The sequence below is a fragment of the Nelumbo lutea genome, chromosome 1 (genome assembly GCF_056320005.1).
Source record: "Nelumbo lutea isolate HS-2025 chromosome 1, American lotus-T2T, whole genome shotgun sequence".
Classification (NCBI taxonomy): Eukaryota; Viridiplantae; Streptophyta; class Magnoliopsida; order Proteales; family Nelumbonaceae; genus Nelumbo; species Nelumbo lutea.
In genome coordinates, this window is record NC_142684.1 from 164,358,543 (window position 1) to 164,375,546 (window position 17,004).

Consider the following 17,004-nt stretch of genomic DNA (forward strand, 5'->3'; position numbering starts at 1 on the left):
ATTGTATCCAGAAAAAAGAAAGAAAGAAAGCTTCACTGTAATGTTACAAATCGAAAAAAAAAACTTCACTATAATGTTCCCTTTCTACTTGAAACGAAAGAATTAAATCCTAGCAAGTGATGCATATTAGAGGAATTATTTTATTTTATTTCCTTGGAAATCTATGCATTGCAACAAAAAAAAAAAACAGAAATCTCTACATTAATGGAAAAACACACAGAGAACACAAATAGGTTCACGATTGAAGCTTTAGTTTCACTGAGATGGGTTTGCATTACTTTCGGCATCATCATTTCCGCCATTGTTGTCGTTGTTGGAGCTGGGGCTGGCAGGAAAGATAATTGTCAACCTCTCGAATTGCTGTTCCAAGATACTGACCCTCTTCTTCACTCTCTCGAGTTCTCTTCTTAGCCCGTTGATTGTCATCATACAATATTCTTCGGGACTTATTGTACGAAGACCAAGTTCTGCTCCATGAATTCTACCAATTAAGGACATAACCATGTCCTGTTCGTTATCCAAACTTTGCCAAAGGTCTTCCAGTGTGCTAACCGTCGCAGACCAAGTTGCCAGTTGGTTTGGTGCTCCCTCTTGTAAAACTGTTGGATCAACACCTCCATCGATTTGAATTTGATCAATGTTGATCTTTGCACCACCCAAATCAACAATTCCTCGCATCCCTGGTTCAGCTCTATCTTGTTCTTTGGTTACCTGATCCTGCTGATCGACGTCAATGGTGTTGCTGATGATCTTACTATTGTCAGCTGCTGCAATAAAATCCTGATCATCTTCCGTCGCCTGGGACTGAGAGGAGCTTTCTTCTTTGTCAGTTGCGAAAATAGGGTCCAGCTCTAGTACTTCTTCATTGAAATTCCATCCACTTATCCTTCTTTGCTTGACAGAGGAATCAAGGGATGCTTCGTCGCTGTCATCTTCATGTACATTTACATCGGTGCTGCAAATCGGTGGAGGATGATCTACTATGATTTTCTTGAACCTCTCTTCAACTGTGGGCAACCCTTGCAATAAATTCTTGGTGAGGAAATCTGGGGTCCCGCAGTTCTTGAAGAAGGGATGCTTCAACAACTTCTCTGCGGTGGGTCTCTTCGATGGATCTTGATTAAGACAATCTTTGACCATCTCTTTGAAATCCTTTGAGAACTTACTCTTGTCTTTCGTGTTCTTCCCGTAGTCTTGAAACTTGGTGGCGAATCTCATCATCAGAGATTTTGAGGGAGCAAGATGAGAGAGTGGAGGTCGACCGTGAGCAAGCTCTAATGCTGTAACCCCAAATGTCCATATATCAGCCTTGAAGCTATACCCAGTGTGAGAGCGTATCACCTCTGGTGCCATCCAATAAGGTGTTCCAGCCACACCATTGAATTTCATGGACGACGGACTGGGTTCGTAGATTGACGCAGAGACACCGAAGTCGGTGAGTTTAATAGATCCATCTGAAGCAACCAGAATGTTCCCAGCCTTGATGTCTCGATTGACCTGGCCTTGGTCATGGAAGTACATGAGAGCGTTGAGGGTTTCTCTCAGAACTATTGCTATGCAGGGCTCCGGCAAGCCATCAGGGAAAGACGAAGAGATGATGGATTGAAGAGACCCACCAGACATGAAGGGCATGACCACCCAGAGATGACGATCGACTGTGAACGAACAATGGGCTCTAGGGATGTTTGGGTGGGAGAGGAGGGACTTGGTGTTGGCTTCCCGCCTTATATCGTCGAAGTTGGCTTTGGATCGACCAAGATCGATTGCTTTGATTGCCACGGCCGATGAGTTCGACAGGCATTCATCCTTGTAGACAATTGCGCTTACACCAGCTTCGATCATGGCAAGTATCTTGTAGGAACTGTGATCGAGAGGATATTGATGATTCTGTCGAGGGTCCTCGTCTTGTTGGGCCATGGACGACTGACGTGGGCCAGCTACGTTCTTGATAGTTTCAGACTTCAGAATTCATGTTGATTGAGGGTGATGGTTTTCTCAGAGAAATGTTGTATGGGTTTCTTGGAAGGAGATTGAGGCAGAAGATCAAAGGTCGTAGAGTGGAAAGGTTAATTAATTTCTGGTGGGTTTTCTAATTAAGAAGGTAGAGTAGTACAGATATATAGGTTGTTGCGGGCTTTTGAAACTGCAGGAGAGGAGGAATGTCATTACACTTGGAATGGCAGCAGGGTGGGTTCGGGGCGAGGATGATATATTCTCCGCCCCCGATCCCAATTCTGAAATTAACCCATCCCTGTAACCAATCCCCCTCGGGGATAAAATTTATCCTCCATCTCCAATCCCCAACGGGATGTTTCCCCATTCATTGTTATTCAGTATTCTTTGCAATAAATATAATTAATTTATTTTTAATTATTTTTAGAATTTTAATTAATATATATGATTTTCAGATTTTTCAGAATTTTAATTAATTCTTTATGTTTTTTCATTATTATTCAATATTTTTTGATTGGCATGCTGTACTAGGTCATGATCGGGGGTGCAAGTTAGGGTTGTCAATGGGTTGGATTTGGGTCGGGTCTAGTTGGAATCAAAACCGACTCGGTAAGAAATTTTAAGGACCTAAAACTGAATCCGGTTTGAAAGGGTTTATAATTTTTAGACCTATAACCGAATTGATCGGTTCTTGGAACAATTGGGTCTGACCCGATTATAAACCTACTATATATATATATATATATAATTGGGTCTGACCCGATTATAAACCTATTATATATATATATATATAAGGTTGATGAAGAAAGTTAGGGTATTGATCAATCGATGAGAAGGGAGGGAAAGTTCAATATTAAAGTTAAAATTAAAAATGACCAGTCGGGGATAAAATTTATTCTCCATCCCCGATCCCCTACGGGGATGGGTTCCCCACTCATGGTTATTTAGTATGTTTTGCAATAAAATATAATTAATTTATTTTTTATTATTTTAATTAAACTTTAGGCTTTTCAGAAATTTTGAAAATTTAACTAATTTTTTATGTATTTTCATTATTGTTTAGTAATTTTTGCTTGAGTATTTTTCAATAATTTTTTTATTGGCACACCTTACTGATCATGATTAGGGGGTGCAAGTTAGGGCTGTCAATGGGTTGGGTCTATGTTGGGTGTTGGAATCGAAATCGACCTGATAAAAAATTTTAAGGACCTATAACTGAATTGGGCTCGACAAGGTTTGTAATTTTTAAACCTATAACCGAATGGACTGGTTCTTAGGGCAATTGGCTCTAAGGATAATGTATTAGGACCTGAAATCAACCCAAATCGATTTTCTTTTCCATCGGATTGTACTCGACCCATTGACAGCCCTAGTACAAGTTAGGCTAGGTTATGTCAAGTATTGGCAAACCAAACCCAACCTAAGTTGTGGAACACTCAACCATAACATTAATCCAACTTCAAAGCTTCAATTAGGTTGGGTTCATACTTTTTAACTCTAACTTTACCTTAAATATTAGCCTAATCCAACCATCCTCAAATTTTTCAAGTTGTAGGCCTAGTCATGCACCTAAATTGAATGAGTCTAGATCTCCTGCCCATGAGAACTTTGCCCACGTTTATCGTAGCCATACATGGAGAACATCTCATCTTCTGCATAGTCTTATGGAGGGGGAGATGTTCCCAATTCATGGGGGATAGTGTATTGTGGGTAGACTTGTTCATGGGCCGGGCTGGGCCGAGCCGGGCTTTCACTTGTCATTAAGGGAAATATGCTAGGCCCGAGCCCAAGCCCGGCCTGACCAATGGGCAAATAACTTGGGCCCGAGCCCAGCCCTGATAAAAAGCCCGAAGCCCGAGCCCGAGCCCGAAGCCCGACCTAATAAAAAAAAAACAAATCTCCCTATTCAAATTAGAATTAAAAATTAAGATAGTTTTTTTTCCTACTTAAATGAACAATGGGCCTACAATATGGTTTTTTTTCCCATTTCTTTTATATTTTAAAACATGGTTTTACATTCTTAAATCAAAAAATTTATTCAAATGGACATAATCACATTACTCACTTTAAGTCTAATATTAGGTTAGGCCGGGCTGGGCTATTTTGACAAAACCCGAGCTCGGCTTGAATTTATTGCGGGTCGGGCTTTTTGGCCCGAATTTAAGCCCGTGGGCCTATAACCACATTCAAGCCCGTCCGAGGGCCGGGCTAGCCCGTCAGGCCACCCTACCCATGAACAGGTCTGATGAACCTACAATTTATCTATATTTTATGAGGTTTTTGCATGAAATTTTATGCTGGTTTAATTAGATTTTGCCCTATTTTAGCTTGATTGCAAGAAAGATTTCAGGGGGAGCCAAATCAACAAAAAGAAGGCAAAAGCAAGAAAAGAAAGCCCAAAATTTATCAAGTTCAGCCCGGCCCAGCCATGAGAGCAAGGGAGTTTCATTCGGCCCAAGTAGTGCAAGCTAACTCTTTGGAAAACCCAAGGGAAAAAGCCTAGCAAGAAGGAAATTTCGGCCTAGCCCATTTTTAGCCCAAATAACAGCCTAGAGTGTAGCCCACATGAGCTCAAAAGCAAGTTAAGTTGTAGCCCAAATAGCAGCCCAAAGGGAGCTAGGGGCGGCAACTCCTAGAAGTTTCTTGAAGAGAAGGAGGGAGCACTCTAGAAGGTTCATGAGGGGTGTAATACACCCAATTCCAGAGACTTCAAGAAGGGGCAAGAGCCCCCTTGAAAAACTATATAAGGAGGCCTCTAGGAGGGGGGAGAGGTGTTCAATTGCTTGAGAGGAAGGCTCTCCCACTCTTAGAGGTTCGGCCACCTTGAGAGAAGAGAAGAGAAGAAGGCTAGGCGCAAGGAAGAAGAAGAAGAAGGGCTGAAGGAAGTTCAAGACAAGCAAGCTAGAAGAGAAGGTGAGTTCGAATTGAGGGTTTGTGATTCAAAGATCTTTTGTAATAAATCATTTGTAGTTTTATTCTCTTTTGATTTGAATTCAATTTCTTTGTTATATTTTCTTTCTTCTTTCTCCTTGTTTCCATTCTTCCTTGATGTATTTCAGCTTGTAAAATTTCAGTTCAGCAATCTAATTCTTTTTTATTCATTCAAATGGTCATGAATTGTACTTGAAGTTTCTTGAATAAGGGTGTTATTGTAGAGCAATTCGGCCAACTAACCTTCAAAACTCAGATCTGAATTCTCAGATCTGAGATTGCAAGATCTGAATTGCTTGAAAGAGAATTTAGATCTGAAATTTTCAGATTGGCCGAATTAATCTACAGTTTGGAATTCCTAGAGTGCTTGAGAGAGACTCTAGGAATTCAGATCTACTATTCAAGAACTGAATTGAGTGCAAGGTTAGAGATAACTTGCACAATTCAGTTGGTGATCAATTCAGATTTGAATTGATGCCTTAGAAGTGTTTGAAGAAATGCATGCATGGAGATTAGATTCTTGCTAGAGATAGAAGAACCGTCACTCATGCATAGGATGAACATGCGCTTGAGAGAGGCTGTTCATGACCTTGGGGTTTCACCAAACCAAGGCTCAATCATGATTTATTCGAATGATCCAAATTGATAGATTGCTGAATTCTGAGATTGACATTTACTGCTTACTCTTCTAACCTGATTTGAAGGCAATTGAGCCAATGATTTAGATAGATTTTAATTTAGGATTTTTTTTTTAACTTTCATTAAAGTTTTGATTTATTTGTTGATCAAATAAGAAGTGCTCAATTTAGTATTGGTAATTGTTTCATAAATCCTCGTGGGAACGATACTTCACTCACTACTTTATTACTTGAACGGCTAGTGCACTTGCTAGTGTCACAATGAGCAACACATCAAGGTCTAATTGTGGGTGGGCATAGGTAGAGTTCTCGTGGGCAGGAAATCTAGAGTCAAATTGAACACTCACCCCTAATTAATGAACAAACTAGTTATTTAATTAATGGTTACCAATAAAATAACAATTATAATATAATAGACAACATTATTAATTAATTAAAATAATATTTAACATTTAATTAATTAATAAGTGTTATTGGAGTTGCTTTACCTACTATTTTTCATTTTTTTATCATCAACCAATCAAATGTAAATATTTTCCACCTATTTATTTACCTATCATTACTACAATTAATGTATATGTATTTGAATTAAAATGAGAGTATACTTAATATTTGAATATAAATTTCTAATAATATTGAATAAACAAATAAAAATAATTAATTAATTATTTCAAAACATTAGTTATACTAATAAAATTTAAAAATTAGTTGCAAAAATTAAAACTATCACTTAATATATAAACATATTTCTATATGTATTATCAAATTATCTATAATTAATTTAAGAAATTAAATAATAATAACAATGATATGTGGTGGTAGTAGTAGTAGTAATAATATACTAACATTACTTAGCATGAATAAGTAAAAAATTAATACTTTTAAAATAAACGTCGTTATATGTTCAAAACTAACGTCACCGAAAGAATATGGCGGGAAAGAAGTTTTTATGACGTTAGTTTAAACGTCGTCAAACGCTCTTAGCAACAGTTATCCATAACCGTGGCTAAAAGTCGTGCCAAAACGTTTTTATAGTGCGGGGATCCCCATTCCTCGTGATTTTTTATAATGTCAATCATTTTGTTTTTATTTTTTATTTTATTTAAAAATATAAATAAAATAATTAATAATTATAATCATATTACAAAATATTCAAACATATTTTTAAAAAATATTAATATATAGACACATGTATAAATATATACATATATAAATGTATGTGTACATATATACATATATAAATGTATGTGTACATATATACATATATTAGCAGGAATCCCACGGGGCGAGGAATGCTCTCACCGTCCCTGCCCCATCCCCACCAATAGGGATTAAAATTTCCCCATCCCCATCTCTACGGGGGGGGGGGGGTAATCATCCCCATCCCTGCCCCATTCGGGGCAGATCCCCACAAGTATCGGGGAAATGGGGAAAATTATCATCCCTACACTCTATGAAAGTTCGGTTCATGTGCTCCACACACCATTTTATTATGAGGTGTATGCTATGAAATTATGCATAACAATTCCTTCATCGCAAAATTTCAGGAATTCATCCTTTTTATACTCTAAACCATTATCTGTCTGAATAACTTTAATGTATTTGACGATTTGTTTCTCGACTTCAATTTTGAATTGTTTAAATGCTAAAAAAGCTTAATCCTTGAATTTCAAGAATCTAACCCAAACCTTTCTTGAACAATAATCAATGAAAGAGATAAAATAGGATGCACCTCCATAAGAAATGGTACGTGATGGACTCCACAAATCAGAATGGGTGTGATCAAGAATACCTTTGCTAGTATGTTCCCAGACTTGAAACTTATTCTATGTGCTTGCCATAACACAATGTTCACAAAATTCCTTTTCGCCAATTTGCAATTTAGTAATGAGAAATCTTTCATACTTCTTTCACTCATGTGACCAAGCCTTCGATGCCATAATTGTGCTTGAAATTCATCATTCTCTTCTACCATGTGTGCATGATCAACCACCGTTCTTCCAAACAACTTATTCAAATTTACAAGACTGGTGCCTTTCATCACAAACTTTCTGAAAACAGTTTGTAGCCACCTGAAAACAGTTCTGATAAAGAAATTACACTTTTCTTTAATCCCAGTATATGTCTGAAATTTGAAGAATTCTAACATTTTCATCAAGCATCCCTAATTGTTTGTTTCCAATCCCCATTGTCTTGCTTATAGTATTTTTTTTTTGCCATCAAAAACAGAACCACCTTCACAAGGTTGATAGGAGTAAAACTAAGAATGATGTGGACAATTATGATATTGACAGAAAGTGGGATTGCTATTAACCATAAGCACTTCATCTTCAATTATCCCGAATGTTGATTCTTCAACTTGGTTGGCTTCATTCTTTGGCTCAGTCTCATTCTTCTCCCTACTATTTCCTTTGTTCCAATTTTAATTTTTCCTCTTCCAACAATCATTTTTAAAATAACCTTTCTTATCATAATGCCAACAACTATACTTTTCTTGTTGGCTCAGTCTCAATCATTTTTAAAATTCAGAGAAACCTTCATCCCTTTCTTCATTTTCGTGCTATACAACTTCTTTAAGAGTACCCGATTTAGGAGAGACTTGGTTTGATTCAAACTTTCTAATTTTGTCTACAGTCCTACAACTGTTTTTTCTCTTTTTACATTGAATATTACTTCATCTGCCAAACACAAGCGAATTGTAGAAACTGTCTTCACGTCCAATCTTGTCCTAATCATCATCTGACATACTTTTTGACTTCTTATCCTTTCCAAGCAAAGCTTTATACTGCCCTTATTGAACAAGAATGTCATGGAATTTAATTTTTCATAGCTCAAAATTCTTTGTCTCATCAAACTTCTCAACCTCAAACTGGTTACTTGCCATTTTACCACACTTACCTTTTCTCAAACAATTTCACAAACACTTTCTGTGTCAAACCTGGAAGCTCTGAATACCACTTGTCAAGGTTTTGTTAGTCCTAGTTCCTAGTAATCGACTATTCCACAAAGAGATTTCCTAGTAATTGACTATTATCAAGATCTTATTCCTAGTATTTGACTACTACACAAGAGATTTCGTAGCAGTCGACTGCTATTTCAACAAAGCACAGAATAAGCCAATCCCAACAAATATCCAACAACACAAAAGGCAAATCAGAAGTTTAAGTAAACGAAAGCAAAAGGAATAAGTAATCACAAGGAGAGACAAAAGATTTATGTGGTTCACCCAATGAGGGCTACATCCACGGGCAAAGCCAGCAAGCCATTGATTTACCATCATAAAATGGTTTCAACAGATTGTGTACAACACCTCTTTATTATTGTTGTGAAATACTCCACATATACAAACCCCTTTTGTAACTTAAACATAGAGTATCATCACCTCTACAATGTCACCACAAACTTGGAAGACCATTATGAAGAAAGCCAAAAATAGTATAATACACCCTTTTTAAGAAAAGGTTGTAGAGACAACCACCACACCTAAGTGTATCTTGCAAACACAAAGAAGCTTTCTATCGTTCCTTCTTTTCTGCTATTCTTTCTTTGTCTCTCAAAAGGCCCTCTAAAAATATAGGAAACCCTACTAAGGATATATTCCCTCCTTAGTTCTTATTCCCACAAAGCTCAAACTAAGAAATACCAAAAAGGCCCTTCCAAATAAAGAAAACACCACTTAAGTGCATGGAAATGACATGGTGATTTTTTTATAACACATACAACTTCTTTCTCCTTGATTCTCTTCTCTCCCTTGTTGTGACCTGTAACCTACTTGATGTTTCCTCTCTTAGGTTGTTCAAAGTTGAAAATATAGTTGCATATTTTGAAAATTTAAAGAACAATGAAGGACATTTTTGTCCTTTACTTTTTATTTATTAGAACTAACAATGAAAATGTGGACATGTTCATGTCCCATATAGACAGACTAGACATAAAAACACCAATACCATCATAAAGAACACACCCATACCCAACACCCAACATATCTAATTTATCCCATATCATAGGAACCAATGCAATTACAAAGGGGTAATCAAGGTTTGTTGCAATTGCGGATCTTGTAGTTGCAAAAATAGGGAAAGAAAGGAGGTATTTATTATTCTTGAAGGATAAAAGGTAAAATAGGATTTTTAAAATTCGGTATTTCCTTAGACCACATTTTCCAGATTTTCAATCCGTGATTTGGAGAACTGTTTTTATGGAAAAACGGTTCCAAACATATTACCGTTTTCTGAAACACTAATTTTTCCAATGTGGTGATAATGTGTTACCATTTCCAATGTGTTACCATAACTACAACGGGCTGTGAGGATTAAATCCTAATTCTTCAAAACTTGGGAGATCAGTGAGGTTGTCATTACGGTCCCATATATGCTACAATATAGGTCCTACGTTGAAAGGATGTCTCATGATTGTAGACCCCCTCCATCCATCCTGAGTAAATTTTGGGATTAGAAAAATCATTTTTACCTATATAATGCAAATATTATAAGAGATAAATCTCATGATGTCTTATCAACTTTTCTCATTGATAAGATGCATAGTTTCTGTTTTATATTCTTCATTATTCGTTTCACATTCACAACCCATCAATGATTCACTTCATCTTCTAATTAATTTGTTTATGGAGATGGATTTTACACTTTGCTGTTTGTCTCTAGATTAAGTGAATGATTATGGGTATCTTGGTTGACTAACAAAAGGGTATTATGATAATATTGAAGAGACTATTAGCCTTTTATGGGAAAATGTCAAATGGGAGTCTATGGAGGAAGAAAATTCTGCTGTGAGCCTGTGACCAATTGACGGTGGTGGTATGCCACTGTGTTTGAAATGAAAATCAATTGATGTAATATTTTGAATTTATTTAAAACTAATGTAAGAGCATTCAAAGAAAGGAGAGTCGAAGCTCAGAAGCGAAGATGAGAGCCCATGCCAACATGGGTACCGGTGTAGCTAGATTGCTCTTACTACTACTGTCAAAGAGTAGTACTGAAAAGCCCTGTAGTAGAGCAAGGCCAGTACTAATGCAAAATGAATCAGAGTGTGCACTCTGTTGCTGCCGAACATGGTCGACGTGAAGAGGGAAGTTCTCCATGTCTTCTCCCACTGCTTTCACGATTTTCTGAACTGAATTCATTCCTTAGCTTGTTGCATGCGTCGTCCAAGGAGATAACCTGTTGCTTGGCGGAATTGAAGTAAATAAACGATGATCGATCTTGACGTGCACCAGTTGGTTTTAACTTTTGGGTGTAGTTCTAAAGTAGCGATGAGACATAAAATATGAACTCCAAAGATGGATTAATTCATATTATATAGCTGAACACAATGGCTATATACCAAGCTATGGAACCAATGATGATAATGTAAGGCATAAAATATATAAAATATATAAAGCCCACCCTGGGACCATAACCCGCTAAACAGCCAATGCATTTAGCTAATCCAATCTGGAGGTGGAGAGCAATTTTGTCAATACTACCACAAAGCAGGCAAAGTGGGCTGACCACCACATTCCTATGTGAATGAGGGCATCACCCTTCTCAACTGCAAAAGCACCATAGTGCGCACGCACCCCCCCCCCCCCCCCCTCCTTAGGGGATCATGATTTTGTTCAAAATCATTCAATTTTGAGTTCATTGGGTGGCGCTTGAGATGAATCAAGACTATTGAGAAATCCAATAGTAATAGAGACTATGACTAGCTACTGAAGTGGCAAAATAATTTAGGGGCAGCGTGGATTTTGAGAGGGGGAAAGTTGGTCAATGATGTATTCAAAATCCCATTTATCAAGAAATTTATGTTCTTTTTCCAGATTTATATGGGTATCAGGGAAATTTTATTTTCCTAGGTAGGGTAAATGGTACCCAACTCTTAGGTGGATAAATAATTTTTTCACCTATGGGGAAAATTGCCAACACTTGAATGGGACAAAAATACCCTTTCTAATAATGGGCAAAAATTGACTTAATTATATGGGAAATAAAAAAATATGGATAAATGCGTTTACCTAAAAACACTTACCCAGGTAAATTCATTTGGAGATATTTGAATTATATGAATTAACAATTTATGTATAAATACATAAGATGAAATTGCAACTGTCAATCGAGGGAGAATTTCTATCTACAGAACAACCTTCATGAAGTTTCTGAAAAGTGAATGGATATAAATCATCGTGGTGGAACTCAGCCCAGCCCACATCAAGCTTATCCCAGTCCACCTCATCGAGAATGCATTAAGTCTTTACAAAGAATTCTACTAGTAATAAGTTGAACTGTTCATGGTTATTGCTTATTATCATCTACCGGAAAAAAAAAATTGTTATCTGTTGGAGTCTGGTAGACTTGTTCATGGCTCGGGCTCGGATTCAGGTTTAGTTTTTGCCAAAATTTAAATGGGTCCAGCCCAAAGCCCAAACCAAAAATTGTGTAGAGCCAAACCCAACACCCGGCCAATGAATGGATCTAAATTCCACATCAGCCAGAAAGTGTATGTATGATCCACAAGTATATGGAATAAATTTGGCTGTTGGGGGCCAACAGCTTATGCTGTTGAGAGCATACTTGGGAATGCCATGTTACCATGAGACTGGGGAAAATAAAAATTGCCTCCTATTTATTTTGACCAAAGTGAAAGACAACATAGGCTGTTGGCCCCCAAGAGCCAAAGACGTTATCTCAAAACAATCCCTCGTATCTCTTTCGAGTTAACTTTGGCTGTTGGGGGCCAACAGCCTATGCTGTTGACTGTTGAGAGCATTTTTAGGCTGGACATGTTCACCAATTCATGCCCATGTCTATGTTTATGATTAAAAAGAAAAAGGGGGCAATTATTAATTGGAAATGGGGTCATTGAAAGTTGGAGGAGAAGCTTTGAGGCACGTTTGAAGACACTGTCTTTATAACGTTATTTGCCCCCATTCAATTTTCAATGAGTTTACTGTTGAGTTACATGCAAATCTGTTCTTATGATACAATAGAGCCTTAGGCAAGGATCTACAACCAGCAAAGTTGAAGAGTATCCGAAGAAACCTTCTATGAGACTGCAACAGATCAGACACAAAGAGAAAGAGAGAGAGAGAGAAAGTGAATTTCAAAATTGTTGTGTGAAATGCCTGATTTATGCTCCTTAAATAGTTTCTGAAGAGTTATGAAGAAAATGTAGGTGCTGGTTCAGAGAAGGCACTTTGAATAGTCACAATTTCAAACATTTTGACTGTTTAAAAGGTAGTTAACAGTTAATGACTGTTAACTTTGAATTGTGCCTCTTGAGTACACCCAATCGAATCATGACTGTTGATCACATCAATGGTGATCAATGGTCAGCATCGCATCGAAACCAAAGCCGCCCTTCGTGAGCCAAGAGAAAGAGGTAAGGGGACAGAGGATCCCCCCTGTCTTAAGTCCCTTTGAGAGCTGGTAAATAACTATGGAAACACAACTCATGATCCAAGAAATGAACTTATCCCCAAAGCCCATTTTCTCCATGGTTTGTTTCAGGAATTGCCATTCCACTCTGTCATAAGTTTTGCTCATGTCCAATTTAATTACCATGAAGCCGATTTTTCCTTTTGTATGAGCCATGTAATGCATTACTTCATGAGAAATTAAAATATTGTCAGAAATGGCTCTTCAGAGATGAAGGCACTTTGGTTTTCTAATATAATATTCTTTAGAATTGGTTTCATCTTGTTCATTAAAATTTTTGCAATTATCTTGTAAACAGTATTGTAGAGACTAATTGGTCTGAATTGGGATGTATTTTCTGGATTTTTTATTTTAGGGATTAGAGCTATAAAGGTTGAGTTGAGGCTTTTATTCATTTCACCTATGCTAAAGAACCTTCTAACATCCCTTACCACATCCTCCTTCACTAACTTCCAAAAAGATTATTAAAAGATGTTTGGGAATCCATCTAGCCTCGGAACTTTCCTGGGGACCATTTGGAACATGGCTTTTTTAATATCTTCTTCTGATACCTCATTTTCAACGCTTTCATTGGTTTCTTCATTTATTACTCGTTGGATTGCTTACATGGCTATTCCAATTTCTATGGGACAAGATGATGTATAAATTTGCTAGAAATGATTTTCCATGATTTTTTTTTTCTTATCCCTCAATCCACTCTCCAATTTCATTTTTCAGCTTTAGAATCCTATTGTTTGCTCTCCCGCTAATTGTTTGGTTATGGAAAAACCTTGTATTCCTATCCCCAAAATTAATCCAGTTTCCCTAGCTTTCTGAGCCCACATGATTTCTTCCCTTTTTAATCATTCATCTAAATTCTTTTCAATCTGATTTATCTTTTCTTGGTCATAATTTGACCCTTTCTTTTCTCTCTCCATGGTAAGGTCTCCTCTGAGGCTTTCAAGCCACCATTGAACCTTCCCAAATTCCTTTTTGTTCCAATTCCTCATAATCCTACTTAAATCTCCACTTTTTTTTTGGAACAATGAACTCAGCTTGGTTGCTTTCCTTTTCAGTCCAAGCTTCCTTAATAACCTTTGCACAGTTTTTATAAGTAAGCGGCATTTCTTCAAACTTGAATGGCTTCCTGATTTTGAAAGTTATTGGCTTGGTGTCTAGGCATATTAGAAGGTGATCAGAACCATGGTTTGTAAGGACAATAACTTTTGCATCAGGGAAATTTTCTTTCCACTATAGGTTACATAGTCCCTTGATTTCGACATCAAGATTCGACATAATTGAATCAAATTCAGATTATTTGAATATTATAATCAGTCGAATTCAAACATCCTATTCATACAGTTCAAATAATAGAATCGAATTTGGATATGACCTGATCCAATTCAATAAATATCTGAATTCGACCAATTATTTAATTCTTATATAAAATATATAAAATATTTAAATATTTCATATAATTTATATATGTCATAATTAAATTATATAAATAATTTATATAATTGAAATGCGTATTTTATATATTTATTAATTATTTAAAATAATTTATAGATCAAATTCAAATCAAATCGAATATTCGAATATTTTCAACATTATTGATGGAGGATGATTTGGCCCGACCTCATAATGGGGGGACACGTGGACATGACTCGACATAAGTGACAACTCGGTAGGACAGCCTGGTTGCAGCTCGGCGTAATGAGCTCGCTGGAGCCTAGCCTGATAGCTCGGCATGGGCAACAACTCGCTACAAGGTGGTATTTAGGTTACCCCGAGCACTCTCCCAAAGGGGGAGCGCTCCGAGGTCTCTCCAAGTGAGGAGCCCCTGAGCTCCTTCTTAGTAAGGAGCCCCCGAGCTCCTCCTCAAGAAGGGAGCACCCCGATCTAAGATCCCTGGGTAAGGAACGTCCCAAACTGAAGGCACTTCGGGTAAGCTCGCAAGTAGGTTCCTACCCAAACCTAAGTAACTAACTCAAAGACTTACTTTGGGTAGAAGCACTTCTATATGTCAGCAGTAGCTCGGTACCAAGTAACTCGGTGTATCACCTGACAATCGTACCTGCCAGACCTGGAGACTGCATCCATGTCTCTGGCCAGGCAGCGTCGTGCCTGCCAAGCAACGTGCCTGCCAGGCTCTGGCAAGCGTCCCCTGTCTGACAGGGGACGTACCTTGCAACGATTACCTGCACCCACTACCTCAGGTCTAGTAGTAACGACTGCAATAGAGAATCAGTGGCGGTTACGCCAGAATTGACAGGGCATCAGTATAAAAAGGCCATGATCCCCAAGGGACAAAAGTAATTGATTTCACGCTATCTGCACTCTTAGCTCTCCTTGTATTCTCTACAATTCTCTCTCAGAGTTCTAACTTGATCGTCGGAGTGTTCCCGCCGGGTGAGCTCCCCGGGAATCCTTCACTGTTTTCTCCATCTCAGGTGTTGTTCATCGCCAACTAGGAGTGACTGGATCGCACTACATCATTTGACACCATCTGTGGAAATCGCTTCAAAAAGCCTTCAACCAAAACTTTGCAGACTTCAATTCTCATGGCTTCCTCCAGCAACGCCGGACGAAGTGTAAAAATGAACACCGCCAGAGAGCAACTCCAGATCCCAGCGGTGTGTATTGGATAGTTCACTGTCCCCCTCTCTACGGATGGAGTTCCCATTCTGAACGTGCCTCAGACAATGGCACCCGTGAATGCTCCACTCCCTTTCACGGTTGGAACAACCTTCACCGAACCCTCCCTTGTTCCTCCGGTGACTGCCCAAAACCAGCTTGAAGACCTGGTGCAACGCATGCAAGCTATGCAAGCTCAGATGCAACAGGTCCAGCAGTTCCAACTATGTCAACAACAAGTGCTGCACCAAGTTTCTCAGCCTCACTACCAGTAGTAGTTTCCCCCGCTGCCTCAGACCTAGCAGCCGCTTCCTCCTCGACATTCGGCCGCCCAACAAACCAGGCCTCGCCGTCATAATGAACGTCCTTCTCTCCGGGGAGAGACCTCTCAGACCCAGAATCCTCTCAAGAGTCAAGTCTCATCCCATGTTAGGAAGGAAAGACCAGTTACCCCGTCCTTGCCGCGTGTAGTCAGGTTGGGAGGGTCCCAGCCTACCAGGCCCACATCACCTCAGCTTTCCGAGTTCGTGGCCTCGCTTGTGGAGAACCGGTTCGAGGTCTTGGCCGTAGACTCCAGGAAAGATCCCTCTATCCACATCCATCACCAACAATCCATCCCCCTCCTCGCAAAAACTGTGCCTGACAATACCGAGGCTAGCAGCACCAATGTGGAGCCCACAAAAAGCAGCGGAGACGTCGCCAAGCTCACCGAACTGCAATGCACAACCTGCCCGAGCTCAAGGGTAAGGAAGAGGTAAGCTCGGGTGAAGTGAAAGCCACTCCGCTCCTCTCTGTACCATCCCCTCTATCTCATGAACTCTTGGCCGTCCCAATGACCAAGGGCTTCAAACTACCTCCCCTAGACAAATATGACAGATTGTTCGACCCGAATAACCATGTTGATGCCTTCCCATCACAGATGCACTTGGCAAGGGCCAGCGAGTCCTGCATGTGCATGGCTTTCTCCACCACTTTCAAAGGAGTGGCCCACACATGGTACAGAAACCTAGCACCCGGGTCAGTAAGAAGTTGGAAGCAGTTCGTGCAAGTCTTTACCTCCCATTTTGTCACCAGCAAGCGGTGTCCGAGAACCTAGGAGAGCCTTCTTGGTATAGTCCAGAGGGAAGGAGAGTCTATCTGTAGTTACATCAAGCGGTTCAATGACGCTTGTTTACAGATACCCGACCTGGACCCCGCAGCTCGGCTTACTGCGGCCAAGAGAGTAATCGCGCATAAAGAATTCAAGTAGCACGTGGTTTTTAATCGGCCCAAGATGGTAACCGAGTTCCTCAAGCTTGCGGACGAGTTTATAGGGACGAAAGAGGAAATCAACCAGAAGGGTGAGCAGGTCCCTGAAAAGGGAAAAAGGGAAGCCAAGTCCTCGACCCAAGGGGACAACAAGAAGAAAAAAGACCCAGCTCGGGGGGGAAGACCAG

The 17,004-nt window shown here is 39.0% G+C and overlaps 1 pseudogene; it reads right to left on the minus strand.

Annotated features, from left to right (window-relative positions):
* Positions 1–255: 255 nt before the first annotated feature.
* LOC148878890 (serine/threonine-protein kinase BLUS1 pseudogene) lies at positions 256–1,917 on the minus strand (annotated as a pseudogene).
* Positions 1,918–17,004: the final 15,087 nt, after the last annotated feature.